The sequence below is a fragment of the Odocoileus virginianus genome, chromosome 24 (assembly GCF_023699985.2).
Source record: "Odocoileus virginianus isolate 20LAN1187 ecotype Illinois chromosome 24, Ovbor_1.2, whole genome shotgun sequence".
Lineage (NCBI taxonomy): Eukaryota > Metazoa > Chordata > Mammalia > Artiodactyla > Cervidae > Odocoileus > Odocoileus virginianus.
In genome coordinates, this window is record NC_069697.1 from 20,908,116 (window position 1) to 20,926,485 (window position 18,370).

An 18,370-nucleotide genomic window follows, 5' to 3' on the forward strand; every position below is an offset into this window, starting at 1 on the left:
CTTGACTCCTCCACTGCTCTCATCCTGTACCCAGTCTGAGGAAATCCTGTTGACTCTACCTTCCAAATGTAACCCAGTATATCTCTCCACCTCACCTGCCACCAACCTGGTCCAGGTTACCCTCGTGTCTCACTTGGATTTGTGCCATGGTCTCCTCACTTTATAATCTATTTTCACTACAGCAGCCAGAGGGATCTTTGTAACAGGTGAATCAAAACATGCCACTCCACTGCTCAAAATCATCGGACAGTTTCCCATTCTCCCGGGTGTGGAAGCACTGTGCTTCCTACAGTGCTACGAGCCCCACGTCAGGACCACATTCTCTCCCGTTGACACCATCAGATGACAGCCCTTTGCTCTCTCTGCTTCAGCCTCACAGACCTTTTTCTTTCTCTTGAGCATTCCAGACATATTCCCACTTCAGGGCTTTTGCAGTGACTGTTCCTGCTGTCTGGAACGCTTGTTCCCTAGATCTCACCCTTTCAAGTCTTTTCTCAAACGTTACCCGAGTGAGGCTTACCAAACTATCCCACTTAAAATGGCAAAGCTCTCTTCATGCACACTCCTAGCCCCTTCTCTACTTTGTTTTCCAAGGCACTTGTGCAGGATCCGTTACTTATCTTTTCTTTCTTTATTATCGTCTCTCTTCCCTAGAATGCGAGTTCCTTACATACATGGCTGTATTCCTCCTGCCTACAATGGTAATTGACACACAATAAATGTGTGATGAGGGGTCTTACACAACCTTTACAATCATCTTGCCTTTCATGGGCATAAGATAGCTAGAGATCAGGTGGTCATTTTTTTATCTCTTTATGCCTAATCTTCCCTCTGGAAAAAGTCTGTGAGTTGATAATTTGACTTCAGTCTCTTCTCAACCCAGAGGCCCCATCCCAGCTTTTGAACTCTGCCCTTGCCATCATGAGCTGCCTAACCTGTAGGGCCACAACATTAGGTCATGTAGCCCAAAGGCAATTCCTGTTTTTCAGGCATGGTGGGAGGATGAAAGAAAAGGCACAAAGGAACCAGCAGGAGATAGTGTCAGGAGACAAGAAATTTCATTTTGGTCTGCAAAGTTTGGATTCCTCCACATAACTTCATAGAAAGTGTGTGTGTGTGTGTGTGTGTGTGTGTGTGTGTGTGTGTGTGTATGTGTGTGTGTGCATGCACATGCATGAGCATGCATTCACTGTATCAAATTCCAGACAACTGAAAAATAATCAGTCTAAGTGGGAGAGATGTCCTGAGGAAAATGATATTTAGAATAATCATGGGGAAAAGAAGCATATGTTCTGAGTTTGAATGGCAGAAGAATCTTTTTAAAATTGCCATATTAAAAACTGTTCAACTTCTCATTTATTTTACATTAAAAATAAATACATGGTTTGGGGACAGAGGTGAGGGCAGCTATAATACCTCTTCCTGTTACTGTTTCATCTTTCTTCCTGAGAACATGGAGTACTTTCTAGAATGATGGCTCTATCTTGTTCTTGGTTTACAAAAATGATTGTTACTGACTTTAGCAGTAAAGCATGGGCTTTTCCAGGCCCAACCACTCATAATATTTAGGCTTATCTTCTTTATAATCAATGATATATTTTGCCATGGGAGATGGTGAAAAGGAAGACAATGATCCTTTACAGAGCACCTGTCATGTGCTTTATACTTCATGTTGATATTTTACTCCCCAAACTTGAAGTCCATATCATTGTTCCTATTTTACAAATTAGGAGACTGAGGCTTAAAGCCAGTAAGTTGCTTGCACAAGTCACACCAACTAGTCAAGACTTGAACTCAGAATCAATGAACTCCAAATATCTGCTCCTTCGACTATACAGTGTTACCTTTCCCTTTTACTTCCCCTGCAGAGGGCAGAGAGCTTGTATGAGCATTCATCATGAATTAACTACCTGTAAGACCTAGATCAACAAAATATATGATATACAACTTCTAGAACCTTAGACCTGTTTCCTTCCTTTAAGGAAATTGGACTTTAAAAAAGGGTGGAAATGATAACACCAGACAGAATTTGGTGATGAACCAAAATAATTGGTTCAGGCCAAAGGAAGTCAGACTTGGTCCAACCCTCTTCTCACCAAGGCTGATAAGGACCTCCATCTGTAAGGTAGAGATAATTATTCAATTTTTCACTTATGACTTTTTACAACCTTAAACATCTTTAGCACTTAAAGTCACGATAGTGATTCTTGAGTAATCCATTGGGATGTTACCGATGACAAGGAATAGAAAATCCAAGCAAAGTGGTTTTAAAAATGGAAATGTTTGTCGTTTTATATAGCAAGAAGTGTGGAGATAGGGCTGTTTCGGGGTTGGTGATTTCAGTAGCTTGGTGACTTCATCACAAAAGACATCTCTCCCACCTTGCCACTCTACTATCCACAGTACAATCTCTTTAGGGCAGTTTCCTGTCATGGTCTCAAGATGGCTGCACTGCATTCAGTCAACATGCAGATGATAACCCGAGAGGTAGAGAGGTACTTCTCTTAGTGATACGGAAGCATGAGTAAAGTCCAACTACACAAGCACATTCCAAGCCCAAGCACATCACATCTAACATTCCAATGCCCAAAGCAAACTCCAAGGCAAAACCCTAAGTCAGTGAGTGGGGAAGAACACTGCTCCTATTACTGGACTGTGACTGTATAATATTATGCATATTACTACATTTACTGTGTTGCTGTTTAATCACTAAGTCATGTACAACTCTGTGACCCCACGGACTGCAGCATGCCAGGCTCCTCTGTCCTCCACTATCTCCGGGCGTTTGCTCAAATTCAAGTCCATTGAGTCAGTGATGCTATCTAAACACCTCATTCTCTGCCACCCCTTCTCCTTTTGCCTTTCCCAGCATCAGGGTCTTTTCTACTGAGTTGGCTCTTCATATCAGGTGGTCAAACTACTACATTATATATTAGTATATATACTAATGTGTACATGAATATATACTATGACTACAGGAGTAAAGAATTAAGACTGAGAATTCAATCTTCCACCCACAATTTTATCTGGTAGAACCTTGTGAAACTGTCATCTTTTAGGTACAAAATGGTCAAATATTGACCATCTCATATGGTTCAATATAACACAATCAGTGAAACCAGGACTCAAGCTAGGCTTGTGTCCACTGGCTACTAGAACTCTCTGGAAAGCAGCACGAACAGATCATACCCCATAAACAGCACTAAGCGCATAGGAAATTTAAAAAGTACATGATTGTCTGTCTCTAAAATAGCAATTTGATTCCCTAGGAGTAGAGTTATGCTCCACTGGAATCAAGCACTCATTGGAGTTTAAGGATTATATGAAAATAAACCTTCAAAGCTGAGTCCCAATAGCCTTTTCCCCTGGAGAGTCAGAGGTGTTGTGGTCCCACAGGACAACGATTACTCTTAAGTAGTGCTTTAATTACATTTGAAAACTCATTATAATCGTCTCTGCTGAGTCAACTTCTCCTTTAGGATAAAACTAACAGCATATCCTAGTCAAAACTTCCTGGCTTTTAATCCTCTTACCCTTTTCCCTCACTGTACATCTATACACCTACTTGTTTTGCCTGTTTCCTCCTTTGCTCATGCCTGTCTCTTTGAAATACCCGTTGCCTTGCTGACCCCTAACCATCCTCTCCGCGCCCACGCTCACCCCCATGCAGACTGTCTTAGATATCTTACTCTACTCTCCCATCATGCTCTGTTCATATCTGTAATGTAGGACTTAATACAAGGTATCAAAAATGTCAACATATACATGGATTTCTCTCCCTAGATTGTGAGATCTTGAGAGCAGGGACTGTTTCATTTATCTTTGCACCCTTAACATCCAGTATAGTGCTTGGCAAATAGTAGGAACCAAAAAATATGTAGGAAGGGAGTGTATTAGAGTAGGCTAAATGCAAGTCCAGTGACAAACATGCCTAACTTACAAAAGACTCATGCAGAGTCTGAGCAGATCTGCCTAGCTGGGCAACTATCCTCTGAGTGGTAACCCAGGGATCCAGGCTTGTTCTGACCTGTGACCCTGTGGTCCTCAACACGTGGTGTGTCTCTAAGGGTGCTGCAAAAGGCACGGGAAGGCATGATCTACCTTGGCTGGAAGTGACACAAATGACTTCTGCCCCCATTCCACTAGCCCAAACTAGTTTCATGACACTGCTTAGTCACAAGAACTCACACAATGGAAAGACACTGTGAGTTTTTGGTAGTCAGCAAGCCATCTCTGCCCCAGGGAGAAGGGAGGAGGGATAGGAGGGAGAAATGGAGGGAAGAACTTACTTAATACTTATCTTTTAAGCCCTGTGCAGAAGGCTCAGATTCCCTTCCATTTGGACCCTTAAAACCTGTTGTAGAAAGTAGCTGAATAAAGTCAGACAGAACACAGTAAAAATAAAAAAGAAAAATAAGGGGAAACCCATGATAGTTTGGTGTCTTAAGCATAGTTAAGAGGAAGGCGAGTTACAGGAGTTGGTGACAAGGATGTGTGTGTATGTGTGTGTATGAGTTTGTGTCTTGAGAGAGGGAGGGATAAGAAGAGATGGTTGGGGAGCAGCCAGATTGGAAAGGCTCTCAGAAGAGGAGGCTTATGGGGCTTATGGAAGAAGCATTATCAAGGGATTCTACCTACTCTGAAGAAGACTTAAAGTCTTCAGTGTGAAAAGCAAACCAAGAGAATCTGGAGGACATGAATAGGTAACGAGAGAACCATGTTCATCAGGATTTGGAGCAGGGGATAAGCAGGAGCCCCATGGGAGAAGCAGCCACTTTCTAGGAAACTGTAAGTAATAAGAAGAAGGTCTGGTGTCAGAAGTCAGCGAGTGACTGATAGCTCTTCACCAAGATCCATTTCCTCTTCTTCTTGACATCCAGGCTCCCCTGCCGTTAGCATTGCCATGTCAGCGGAATATGAACAGAAATGTGTGTTACTTTTCGACCCAGCCTATATAATTCTCAACACAACTGTGGAAAATTCTGAGAGAGATGGGAATACCAGACCACCTGACCTGCTTCTTGAGAAACCTGTATGCAGGTCAGAAAGCAACAGTTAGAATTGGACATGGAACAATAGACTGGTTCCAAATAGGAAAAGGAGTATGTCAAGGCTGTATATTGTCACCCTGCTTATTTAACTTACATGCAGAGTACATCATGAGAAACGCTGGGCTGGATGAAACACAAGCTGGGATCAAGATTGCCAGGAGATGGTAACGATAACCCTATATGCAAAACAGAAAAAGAGACTCAGATGTATAGAACAGACTTTTGGACTCTGTGGGAGAAGGCGAGGGTGGGATGTTTCAAGAGAACAGCATCAAAACATGTATATTATCAAGGGTGAAACAGATCACCAGCCCAGGTTGGATGCATGAGACAAGTGCTCGGACCTGGTGCACTGGGAAGACCCAGAGGGATTGGGTGGAGAGGGAGGTGGGAGGGGGGATCGGGATGGGGAACACATGTAAATCCATGGCTGATTCATGTCAATGTATGACAAAAACCACTATAATATTGTAAAGTAATTAGCCTCCGACTAATAAAAATAAATGAAAAAAAAAAAGATTGCTGGGAGAAATATCAAGAACCTTAGATATGCAGATGAAACCACCCTCATGGCAGAAAGCAAAGAAGAACTAAAGAGCCTCTTGATGAAAATGAAAGAGAAAAGTGAAAAAGTTGGCTTAAAGCTTAACATTCAGAAAACTAAGATCATGGCATCTGGTCCCATCACTTCATGGCAAATAGATGGGGAAACACTGGAAACAGTGGCAGACTTTATTTTTTTGAGTTCCAAAATCACTGCAGATGGTGACTGCAGCCATGAAATTAAAAGATGCTTACTCCTTGGAAGGAAAGTTATGACCAACCTAGATAGCATATTAAAAAGCAGAGACATTACTTTGCCAACAAAGGTCCATCTAGTCAAGGCTATGGTTTTTCCAGTAGTCATGTATAGATGTGAGAGTTGGACCATAAAGAGAACTGAGCACCAAAGAATTGATGCTTTTGAACTGTGGTGTTGGAGAAAACTCTTGAGAGTCCCTTGGACTGAGAGGAGATCCAACCAGTCCAACCTTAAGCAAATCAGTCCTGAATATTCTTTGGAAGGACTGATGTGGAAGCTGAAACTCTAATACTTTGGCCACCTGATGTGAAGAGCTGACTCATTTGAAAAGACCCTGATGCTGGGAAAGACTGAAGGTGGGAGGAGAAAGGGATTACAGAGGATGAGATGGTTGGAAGGCATCACCGACTCAATGGACACGAGTTTGAGTAAACTCTGGGAGTTGGTAATGGACAGGAAGGCCTGGCGTGCTGCAGTCCATGGGGTCACAGAGTTGGACACAACTGAGTGACTGAACTGAGCTGAACTGAACTGATATAATCCTCCTCCACCTGTTACTATCTTCTCCCAGGTAAATACAGATGACAACAAGGTTCTACATTTTAATGATGCCACAGATGGAAGGAGCCTGGATTCTTGAATAACTGCATGGAAGAGAGCCTACCTGCCTGGCTGAACCCCTGCCAGGACTATAATATGAGTAAGAGATAAATGACTGTTGTATGATGTACACTGTGATGCATCACCCAGATTCCATACCACTGAGGGACTAATTATCCCGGCTGAGGGAGTGCGATCAGCCACTTTAGGCACTGCACTGTTGCACACTTCAGGGGGAGCCTGCATCCAATGATCAAAATGACGTAAGATTGCATGTCCAGACACTGCAGTCCAACTGTGGGCGTCGCTTAAAAGCCATCTTTGCTCCAGGGCTTCTCTGGGGATGAACAATGACGTCACCAGGTCTGACTTGAGCTCAACTCTCTTACCCAATCCTGCTTCATTTCCTTCTTTTCTACAGATTTTAAATCTAAGCATATCCCCTGATAAATATTCTGCACACTAAATTTCCAAGTCTACTTCTTGGAGAACCCATCCTGAGGCATACTGTGAACATATCCATGTGGTTGATATGTTTGTTAGAGCATCTTGGCCTCTCTCAATTAATACAGCGTAGAGGTGGAACATTTTTCTGTGGACATGGTGATGCTAGGTTAGTCAGCATACATGTTCCTTATGAGGTAGGAAATCCTATGTCACCTGCAATAGGAGAAAACTCAAGGAGCAGAGATAGAGAGAGAAGAGAGAAAGAAAATCCCAGTGTTTGAAACTGATTTAAAGCTTTTCATTGTGTTGTTCTAGTGTGCTTGCTAGAGTAAAAGCATCAGCTAACTTCCTTTTCCTTTCTCTTTTTTCCTGAAGATGATTTGAACTGAATTCCTTTCACTTGCAACCAAAAGGGTCCCAAAACAAGAGATCTGATCACGTATTGTGCAACATGAGTGAATGTGTCTCCCATGCATCCATTGCCACCCCCTCAAAATAATTAAGGACAGATCTCTGCAAATATTTTGATGAAGCCATATTTTGTTGTTGTTGTTGTTGTTCAGTAGTCAAGTTGTGTCTGACTCTTTGTGACCCCATGGTCTGTAGCCTTCCAGGCTTCTCTGTCCATGGGATTTCCTAGGCAAGAACACTGGAGTGGGTTGCCATCTTCTTCTCTAGGGGATCTTCCTGACCCAAGGATCGAACCTGCATCTCCTGCATTGGCAGGCAGATTTTTCACCACTGAGCTGCTTGGGAAGACTGAAGCCATATTTATGGAGGACTTATTATGTGCCAGTTCTATTCTAAGTACTTTCAATATATTAACTCAATCCTCACAGCAGCCCCATTAGAGTGGTGCTATTCCTGGGATTTCTGTTTTCAGAGAGGAAGGCTGAGGCATTGAGAGATGATGTGACCAAGGTTACCCCATTTATGAGTGACAGGCTAGCCCCAGAGCCTGTACTCTTAGGCAGTGATGCTCTCCCACCTCCACTCACACAGCCCTGAGATGGGGAAATGAGATATTTCAGTTCCACATGGGTTATATTTATGAGTGATGAGGGTCCTTCCCCAACTCTTCATTCAATCTACTGAGGCTTCCAAGAGACTTGACCCAAGTCAACAGCAAAAATGGACCAGAAGGCAGAGGAGTCATCCCTAAAAAAGTAAAAGAAATGTCTAGAGATGAAACCATGAAAGGAAATCATGGATGAAACCATGTGGTGCTGGAAAAGACTCTTGAGAGTTCCTTGGACCACAAGGACACCAAACCAATCAATCAGAAAGAAAATCAATGCTGAATATTTATTGGAAGGACTGATGCTGAAGCTGAAACGCCAATACTTTGACTACCTGTTGTGAAGAGCCGACTCATTGGAAAAGACCCTGATTCTGGGAAAGATTGAAGGCAGGAGGAGAAGGGGACGACAGAGGATGAGATGGTTGGATGGTATCACCAACTCAATGGACATGAGTTTGAGCAAACTCCAGGAGTTAGTGAAGGACAGGGAATTCTGGAATGCTGAAGTTCATGGGGTTGCAAGGAGTCAGGACATGACTTAGCGACTGAACAAAAACAAGAGATGAAATCATGAAAGGAAAAGTCTGTGAGGTGGTGTTTAGACCTGAAGTGATTCAGTGAAGAAAGGCATGGGTAAGTAGCTGTAGAAGACTCTTTGGAGGGTTAAGCTGGACACATTAAGACCAGACTAGTTAGGATGAACCAATTTGGGGGCCCAACATGAAAAGCGTTAGTTCACAGGAAGCTGATCAGTGAACAGTTTTATCTAAACTATGCTATGATAGAAACTACCAGGAAGAGTGTGGTTTTCTCAAGGACCTGGAGAATGAGAGCAAGAGAGCTCAAGTTGATAGAAAAATAGAAAGGCTTGGAAACAGAGAAACCATTGGAAAGCAAAGCAGCAATTCTCTAAATTCAGTCCCTGTTATTACATGCTGTGAACTGATCACTCCCTGAGACTTCTCACGCTGGAGTTTAGGATCAGGTTCTTCCACTTTAAGGGCTGGGTGAGTGATGTTTCTTTGCCAAGAAGGGGAATTAAAGAAGAGGAAGGGGCCAGGGCTACATTCTCAGAAAAAGTCCAGAGAGGCCCACTGCACACCTTGAGGCACCCATGTGGATAACGATGAAAGTCTCTGCTGTTGACTAGGGGACAGGGACACCCCAGCGTCTGGTCACTACTCTCACAGTGAGTTTATTTCCCAGGACAGTTGTCTGCTTTAGAGTAAAATTGGGAGAGCATGCTCTCAGGGGAAAAATTTCCCTCCACTCCACTAGGGTTAGGCTATGGCAGAATGGATGTTGGTAAGGCTGCCAGGTACATAGTTCATCCATTAATGCTTTTTACTGGGATGCTATTTACAATGTACTCTGTGTACATGATGTCCCTGCTAAGAAACATTTCAAAGCTAAAAGATTCTCCTTGTTTGCCACTCATTTCACACCAATTTAACTGAATACCAACTATGGTCATTGATGACATACATCTCAAAACTATTCTGTACTGCTGCTTTTTACTGCAGTAAAATATATGTAACATAAAATTTATTATTTATTTTTTATTTATTATTAACCTTTTTTGAGTGTACAATTGAGTGACATTAATATCTTCAAACTGATGTGCAAAAATTTCCTCCATTCATTTCCAGAACTTTTCCAGTATCCCAAGACAAAACCCATTAAACCTATTAAATATCAGTTCCCTATTTTCCCCAAAGTCCCTGGCAACCAGCATTCTACTTTCTGTCTCTACGAATTTGCATATTCCAGGGCCCCTATATAGTGAACTCACGTAGTATTTGTCCTTCTGTGTTTGACTTATTTTATTCAGTGTAATGCTTGCAAGGTTCATCACACTGTAGCATGTATCAGAATTTCCTTCCTTTTAAAGGTTTCATAATTTTCCACTGTATATATGTACCACATTTAGTGGACTTTTGAGGTGCTTCCATTTTGTCATTAGTCTCAATAATGCTGCCGCAAACACTGGTGTACAAGTATCTGTTTGAGTCCCTGCTTTCAATTCTTTTGTGTACATATGAAGAAGTGGAATTGCTGGATCATATGGTAATTCAGAGGGTTTCCCAGGTGGCTCAGTGGTGAAGAATTCGTCTGCTTATGCAGGAGATGCCAGAGACACTTTGATCCCTGGGTTGAGAAGATCCCCTGGATGAGGAAATGGTAACCCACTCCAGTATTCTTGCCAGGAAAATCTCATGGACAGAGGAGCCTAGTGGGCTATAGTCCATAGGGTCGCAAAGAGTCAGACACAAGTGAGCGATTGAGCACACATACACACACGGTAATTCCACCTCCTAGCAATTTTTTCTTTCATAATGCAGCTGCAGACTTCCCTAGTAGTCCAGTGGTTGAGAATCTGCCTGCCAAAGCAGGGACATGGGTTTGATCCCAGTTCCAGGAAGATCCCACCTGCCTTGGGGGAACGAAGCCTGTGCGCCACAACTACTGAGCCCGTGCTCGAGGGCCCTTAAGCCACAACCACTGAGCTCATTCTTCAGGGCGTGCCCAGGGCTCCTGCCCCACAACAAGAAAAGCTGCTGCAATGAGAAGCTCACGCATTTGGGGAGTAGCCCCTGCTCACCGCAACTAGAGAAAGCCCTAGTGAAACAACAAAGACCAAGCCCAGCAGTCCTCCCCACCGCTCCACCAAAAAAAAAAAAAAAACCCAAAAAGGAGGCAGCTGCTGTTTCTATTTCCCAAGCCCAAGACTCCAGCCTGCAATCAATTCTGTGAGTCCCAAAGCCTTCCAACATGGCCCCTCTGCCAGTTCTCATTGTAACCAAAGAGTGCATGAAGTAGGGTTGGGGCAGGCTGCTCACAACCAGGAGGCACATTCTGAACAGGTCAAGTTTCAGATACCTGTGAAATATGTCAAGGGGGTTGTTGGGTGTTTTCACCTGGAGTCCATGGTTAAGGCCTAGGATGAATAGAAATGAATTTGGGAGTTATCAACATATAGATGAAATAGTCATGTCTAGCATAGTGTCCCATGTCTTTTCCTAAAAGCATCCTGATTTTCTTTGGGGGAAATATTTCTCTTTTTGGTTAATAATCTTGATGGTGCTGTTATTCAAAGTGCCAAGCCCTCTGGCCAAGTAGCATGCGTGGACGGTTAGCATATGTCATCTACCTGGTCACAGTGATTCTTAAGGGATGCTCAAATGAATTAGGTCAGTTCAATAAGAATTAGCCAAAGGACTTTTGATAGAACAATTGGAAACAAAAATCCTGCTCTCTTTCTGGCAGGAATGCTAAACTGGTACAGTGAAAGCTTAGAGATAACAGGACTTTTTTTTTTAACCACCTTGGGGTCATAGCCTGATGAGAATGAGGTCAACACAGCAGAAAACAGATTCAAGTGACCGAGGCAGATGAGCAATGTGCTGATGTAGCATTGAGTCCCTTGATGCTGTTATTCCAGAAATTAACTTCATGATCATGTGAATCAATGAATTCCCATTTTTGCTTCAGATAAATGAGTTGAGTTTCTCTTACTCACAGCCAAGTGATTTCTGACAAGTCCAAGCATCATTTAAAGCCATATACTTGGAGGATTGAGCCACAAAACATTGTAATAAAGATCCAGTATAAGAAGAGGAGACAGCATTTTGGTTAGGTTGCCATTTGTCTGATAACAAATGGGACCAGAAAATAATGTAATTCATTGCAATGCAGAAAGAAAATCTGTTGGTAGAATACTGATAATTTTTTAAACTAGGTGAAAGGTATATAGGGGGCCTTATGTTTGGAAATACTCAAATTAAAAAATACACTTATGACATAATGTTGCTGCATTTTTCTGGCATTGGAAGGATAGTACCTCTTTCCTGGAGAGCTCCCTTGCAGGCTAGGTCATGCCATCCAAGATAGTTATGACTGCCTGCCTTTTCTTGGCATCCAGCTTTCTGAGATGTGAGAATTCAGGGGGTTTGGCAAGAAAAAGTCAGGCATGTGAGGGCTGTTTGTAAATTCACACGTGCTCTCTGTGGTTTGACTGCACAGACAGGGAAGAGTTTGGCCTTGGGCTCTACTGGCCCCTGAATTCACTTTGGATGAGACAGACTGCTGTCTGCCAACTGGGCTCCCCCATTCCTAACAGTAGCCACACTGACATCTTTAGCTTCAAAAGGGATTGATCTGGTTCCCATGTCAACAGCAGGTTCTGCACCAAACTAGTATGAGCAAATTGTATGCAGTTATGAGTGGTGGGAAGATGAATTTTACCCAATAGGGAGTTGAGACAACCAAATGTCGGCTCTGGAGTGAGAAGCCAGACTCAGGGATGAGGGTGGCATAATTCTAGAAATTGACAAATGGTAGGGAATGCAGAAACAGTCAACTAAGAGTCTTTGATTAAAAAGAAAAAATTTGCCCTTTAACCAGACACAGGAAATAGTAGGAAACTCTTCCTTTAGTAACACAGGAGAGAAAATGTGGATTGCAAGTCATCTTACTTTGTTTGGGTAGACTCTGAGAAGTCAGAGCCACCCAGCTAGCCCATGATTTAAACAGCTATCACTGACTTTGTAAAAACAAGATCCACTGATGCACAGCCATGAAGCACTAAGTACTCAGGCTCTGGAGCCAGAATGCCTGGGTTCACCGTTTGTTTCCTTAATGATTCTGCACCTCAGGTTCCTTATGTGTAAAACGAAGATCACAGTTTGAAACTGGAAACCATTATGCTAAGTGGAAACACCTCGACATTAGAGGGCCAATACTGTATTATTTCACTCATACAAAGTACTTAGAACAAGCAAATTTATAGAACCTAGAACAGGCAAATTCACAGAGACAGAAAGCAGAATAGAGCTATCTCCAGGGGCTGGAGGGAGGAGAGAATGGGGGCAAGGTATTGTTTAATGGGTAGAGAGTTTCAGTTCAAGATGATGAAAAGTTATGGAGATGAATAAAGGATATTGTTGCACAATGTTGTAGACATACTTAATGCCACTGAATTGTACACTTAAAAACAGTTAAAATGGAAAAAAGAAAATGATAACTTTGGATTGGCTAAAAAGTTCATTCAGGTTTTTCCGTAAGATATTACAGAAAATCCAGACAAACTTTTTTGCCAACCCAATATATGAGATAATGGAACATGTTCATTAGCCTGATTGTGGTGATTATTTCAAAATATAAACACTTATCAAAACACCAAGTTGTACGACTAAAATACATACAATTTTTTTGTGAATTATATACCTCAATAAAGCTGGGGAAATAGTTAAAATGGTAAAGTTTATGTATATTTTACTCCAATAAAAAATTGTAGCTGATGCTGCAAAGAGCAAAGATATAACACAAAAGCATTAGTGCTGTATGTCAAGTTCAAAAACAGGCAAAAATCATTTCTGTTGTTGGAAACCAGGAGAGAGTTCACCACTGAGGGTGGTGGAGACAGGAAGAAGTCTTAGACTGGTGTCTGATACCAGGGGGTCCCTAAACCTTTAGCAGCAGTATATAAAACTAAAGATGCCAGCACTTCTAGAAACTTTCCTGACCTCCCCCTGCACTTGCGATGCCAATCATTCCATCTTGTCTATACTTCCATGCTTGAAGATGATGCCAATCAATCCCTCTTTGTCCACACCTCCTATACTTGAAGATACTTCGCACTTGCTCTTCTAGATCCCTGCTCCTGCCTGCTCTCTGCTTCTGGATCCTGACCCACAGCTGTGTGCTCCTTCCTGCTCTCTGACTTCTGGTCCTGTTGGGCTTATAACAGGTGGAGAACCAGCAGGAAACTGGCAGAGGGAAAAACAGTGAGGTTGAGTGCCCTCCCGGCAGGATCCCTCAATAACTGATGGGGAGCTGATCTCTCCACCCAGCTCTCTCCCCAGATTTGTAATGGCTCCTCCCCTTGCCCTCTGGGCCAAGTCATGGTAATGGTGTGCCATAACTACTAACCTAAGGACACGCTACCAGTCTCCCTTGTGGTTTCTTAAACCCTGCCCAGCCCTTTATAAATCACATTTTTATTAAAATCTTCCCCACTTTCCCCAATTTTGGTGCCTCATCTACTTCTGCTGGGACCCTGACTGCTACCTACCCTCTTAGAGACTTGCAGAAACGTCCCCACAGGCCCTTCACGAGCCCCTTGATCAGGTCACTGCTGACTGGACCAGATGTGAGCTGCTAACCGTCCTGAACCACTGAGGGGCTCTCTGCTGAGAATCTGGAGCAGAGTCACAGAAGCTGAGTGACTGAATCAGTGGAGAGCTGGAGAACTAAAAGATCACACAGATGCAGCAAGAATCAGTGCCATGGCAACCCAAAGCTGTGAGCAAGCTGAAGTTATTATAAGGCAAAATTGGTCTATGGAGGAAAGGGACCAGACGCAGAATATCATTTATTAATGTTGTAAGGCTTTAGTGTATTCCAGGGGAAAAAATATGTTCTAACAGTGTGAAAGCTAATGTAAAATCATTCAATGTGTTTTTCGCCCAACTATTTAACTGTGTCTTTAAAGCCCTTAGAAATATTGCTCCCAGTAAAGTGCACATGAATGAGGCTCTATCTGATTATTTGGCTCAGATGGTAAAGAATCTGCCTGCAATGCAGGAGACCCAGATTCAATCAGTATTCTTGCCTGGAGAATTCCATGGACAGATGAGCCTGGTAGGTTACGGTCCAGGGGGTTGCAAAGAGTCAGACATGACTGAGCAACTAACATTTTGTGCACAACATGCAAGAATGCCACTCACTATGAAATCTTGTTAATATGTGTATGTTGGGTCAATATGGAGAGGAGTGGCTAATGTTATTTAATGAACTGTGGTTACCAATTAGTGAGTTTTGAATTTAGATCACTATGAAATACAATGGAATAGAAAATGTTAGAAGGTGTTGTGGTTCTAAGAGTAAACATTGTACTGAGAAACTGTGATTTCAGTGACACATATACTTGATCACAATGTAAAATGTATTACCACAGGGTCAAAACAGTTTGAGAAAATCTCATTGACTAAATGTTGTGGTTCAGAAATTACCCTGCTATACTGTCAATGTGAAGGTAGAAAAGGAAGAAAACATAGTAGAGTTTTTATAAATAATTTTGCTAACATATACAGGAATCATATTTTGAGCCTTACTATGTTCTTCCACTGAGGGTTTAAAGTTGGGACCGAGTTACCACTTCATCATCTTCCTTCTCACTTTTCCCTTTTTGCAAACTGGAGAAGGCAAAACAATACTGTTATTTGTTATTATTGATGTACCTCCCCTAGTGTCTAGAACATTAAAGGCTCCAGATAAACATTTAATACATTTCTGAAAAATGATCTGTTCACAAAGTTATTGTATACACATCACAATCAATAATATGAACAAGGTATTTAAAAATTCCATATATGCATTTTGATAATCAAACATCATGATCACTGGAATACCCCATAGAAAATGCTTTAGTATCAGTTTTTTTCAAAGAGTGCATATATTTAAAGGAGATATTGTTATATTATTCTTTTTTATTATACTTCCCTTGTGTACCACAGAACTGTTCAAGAATCTATTTTTGTAGACATCTAGCTATGTAATTTATTAACAAGTCTTTTGCAAATTGTGAAGTTAAATATGAGTGGGAATCATTGTTGCTATAATTATGTGCATAAGACACGTGATGGAATCCAGAAAATGAACTGTCATTAAGTACTTGTTACATTATTCTTTGTATTATTTTTGGTTGGCATTTTTATTTTAGACATACTGCTGATGATAGCACAGGGTCAGTAATAAAGATTATTGGCTGTAGTGGGTTCAATTGTGGCCCCCAAATAATGTGGTCGCTTGGATCCTTAGAACGTGACCTTATTTGGAATACAGGTCTTTGCAGGTGTAATTAAGACAAGGGTCTCAAGATGAGATCATCCTCAATCAAAGTAATCTTTAAATCCATTGACAAGTGTTCTTATAAGAGATGGAAAGAGAAGATGCAGAGAGGAGGTCATGTGAGGATAGAAACAGAGATTAGAAATATCGGCCTCAGGACAAGGAAAGGCCAGGTTTCCAGGAGCCACCAGAAGGTGAGAGGCGTGGGTCACATTGTCCCTCGGGACCTCCAGAGGGAACATGGCCCTGCTGACCTCTTGATTTTGGACTTGTGGCCTTCAGAACTGTGAGAGAATAAATTTCTGTTGTTTTACATCACCAACTTCACGGTAATTTGTTATGGCAGCCCCTAGGAAATGAATATACCAGCTGAATAATTTACTAGTATTTTAAAAATTAACCAATTATAAGTTTGGTTCTCCTGGCTCCTGGTTGAATTACATTCTTCATTTAGAGAATGTGGGTGAATTGTCATTGTTGGAATTTATTTTGAAATTGAGTGTTAAATTTCTGCAGCTACTTAAATGTGTAAGGCAAGGGGCAACTGCCTTTCTTGGGACTGCAAACTGGACCACCGTTTGGAAAAATTTTTTTTGGCTTAATATTTCCTTTTATTTAGCAGTTACCAAGATAATGACTTAGTTTTCCATTACCTTTGGAAAATGACCGTTTTAAAACATTGAGATACAATTGGCATATATTATTAGGTTGGTACAAAAGTAATTACAGTTTCAGATCATTAATTTCAAATCATTATAACTAGGCTCAAACACATCTTTATTAATCAAAATAGGAACCATTACAATCAACACATTTCTGCAAAGGCAAAATAAGTTTGTTTATTCTTATAGCGTAAAAATCTGTGCTTCAGGATTCTATGAACTCTTGGAAAGCATTTTCTGCCTTCTGCTGGTTGTGGAAGCATTTTCCCTGCAAAACATTGTCAAGGTGCTTGAAGAAGTGGTAGTCAGTTGGGGAGAGGTCAAGTGAATACGCTGGATGAGGCAAAGCTTTATAGCCTAATTCATTCAACTTTTGATGTGCTGGTTGTGCAACATGCAGTCAGGTGTTGTCATGGAGAATTGGGCCCGTTCTGTCGACTAAAGCCAGCTGCGGGCATTGCAGTTTTCAGTACATCTCATCAATCCACTGAACATACTTCTCAAATATAACGGTTTCACCAGGATTCAGAAAGCTGTAGTGGATCAGAAGGGCAGCAGACCAAAACAGTGACCATGACCTTTTTTGGGTGCAAGTTTGGCTTTGGGAAGTGGTTTTTAGCTTCCTCTTGGTCCAACCACTGAACTGATTGTCACCAGTTGTATAAAATGCACCTACTGTGGTAATCATTCCATGATGTGTGAAAGTCAAATCATTATGCTGTACCTCTCAAATTTATACAGTGATGGATGCCGATTATGGGCTTCCCTGGTGGCTCAGTGGTGAAGAATCCGACTGCCAATGCAGGAGATGCAGTTTCGATCCCTGGGTCAGTAAGATCCCCTGGAGAAGGAAATGGCAACCCACTCCAGTATTCTTGCTTGGAAAACCCCATGGACAGGGGAGCCTGGTGTGCCACAGTCCATGTAGTCACGAAAGAGTCGGATATAACTTAGTGACTAAACAACAACAGTGCCAGTGATATCTCAATCTTAAAATAAACCTACAAGTGCAATAACATATAGCTTCTGAACCTGCTGTGATCTTAGAAACCAAGCAGTACATGTACTTAGTGACTAGATAAGATGATGGATAATTGTCATTACTTACATGCTTAATTATTCTAAACATTTACCCTATACTGCCTTTTCATGATTAATTTGCTCAATTTGTTAAAAGGGTTTCCTAAGAAAATGTGACTTCATTTCAAAACCTGTTTTGAATTCCAACTATTGGTGCATTTGCCTTAATAGCTCAGTGCCTAAGGATCAGGTTCCAGGGCCTTACTGCCTAAGTCTGCATTCCCACCTACCATTTTATGGCTATGTATCCCTGGTCAGATTATTTTTCTGTATCTCAGTTTCCCTAATAATAAAATAATGATAACAACCACAGTTACCTCAGGGGGTATTTGGGAGGATTAAAGGAGTTAAATCAATTCAAGAGCCCAAAGTATAGTATGTCATATATTCTAGCTTATATTTATTTTCCTTGAAATTTCCTATGGAATTTTACCACTTGACATTTACAGTGATATTGTCCTATGGGATCCATACTGTGTGGAAGGATTCTGCAATGCTTTAGTTTGAACCTGTGTCCTCTATAACTTGCATTATGAAAAGAGCTCTGGGCAAGATGCTAGGAAATTTGGGTTTAAGGCCCAAACAACCCATCAACTATGTAATCGTGAGTGCATCACTTCAACCCTCTGGACTTGCTTACTAAAAAAAAAAAAAAAAGTGGGCTGATTGCATCTTCCCTAAGACAATATAATGTGCTCAAAAGAATCCTGGAGCAAGAGTCCAAAGTTTAAAGTTTTAGTTCTAGCACTTGTTGAGTGAAAAATTCACAAAGAGTCACATAACTTCATGGAACTAGTTTCCACATCTGGAAAGTAGGCAGAGTAATATCAGGAACGCTCCTTTTCCAGGTTTGTGG

At 41.6% G+C, this 18,370-nt stretch overlaps 1 long non-coding RNA gene across 1 annotated transcript in view; it reads right to left on the reverse strand.

Moving 5' to 3' along the window:
* Positions 1-18,370, reverse strand: part of LOC110126631 (uncharacterized) — a 275,536-nt gene that overhangs the window by 10,422 nt on the left and 246,744 nt on the right. The window lies entirely within an intron of this gene.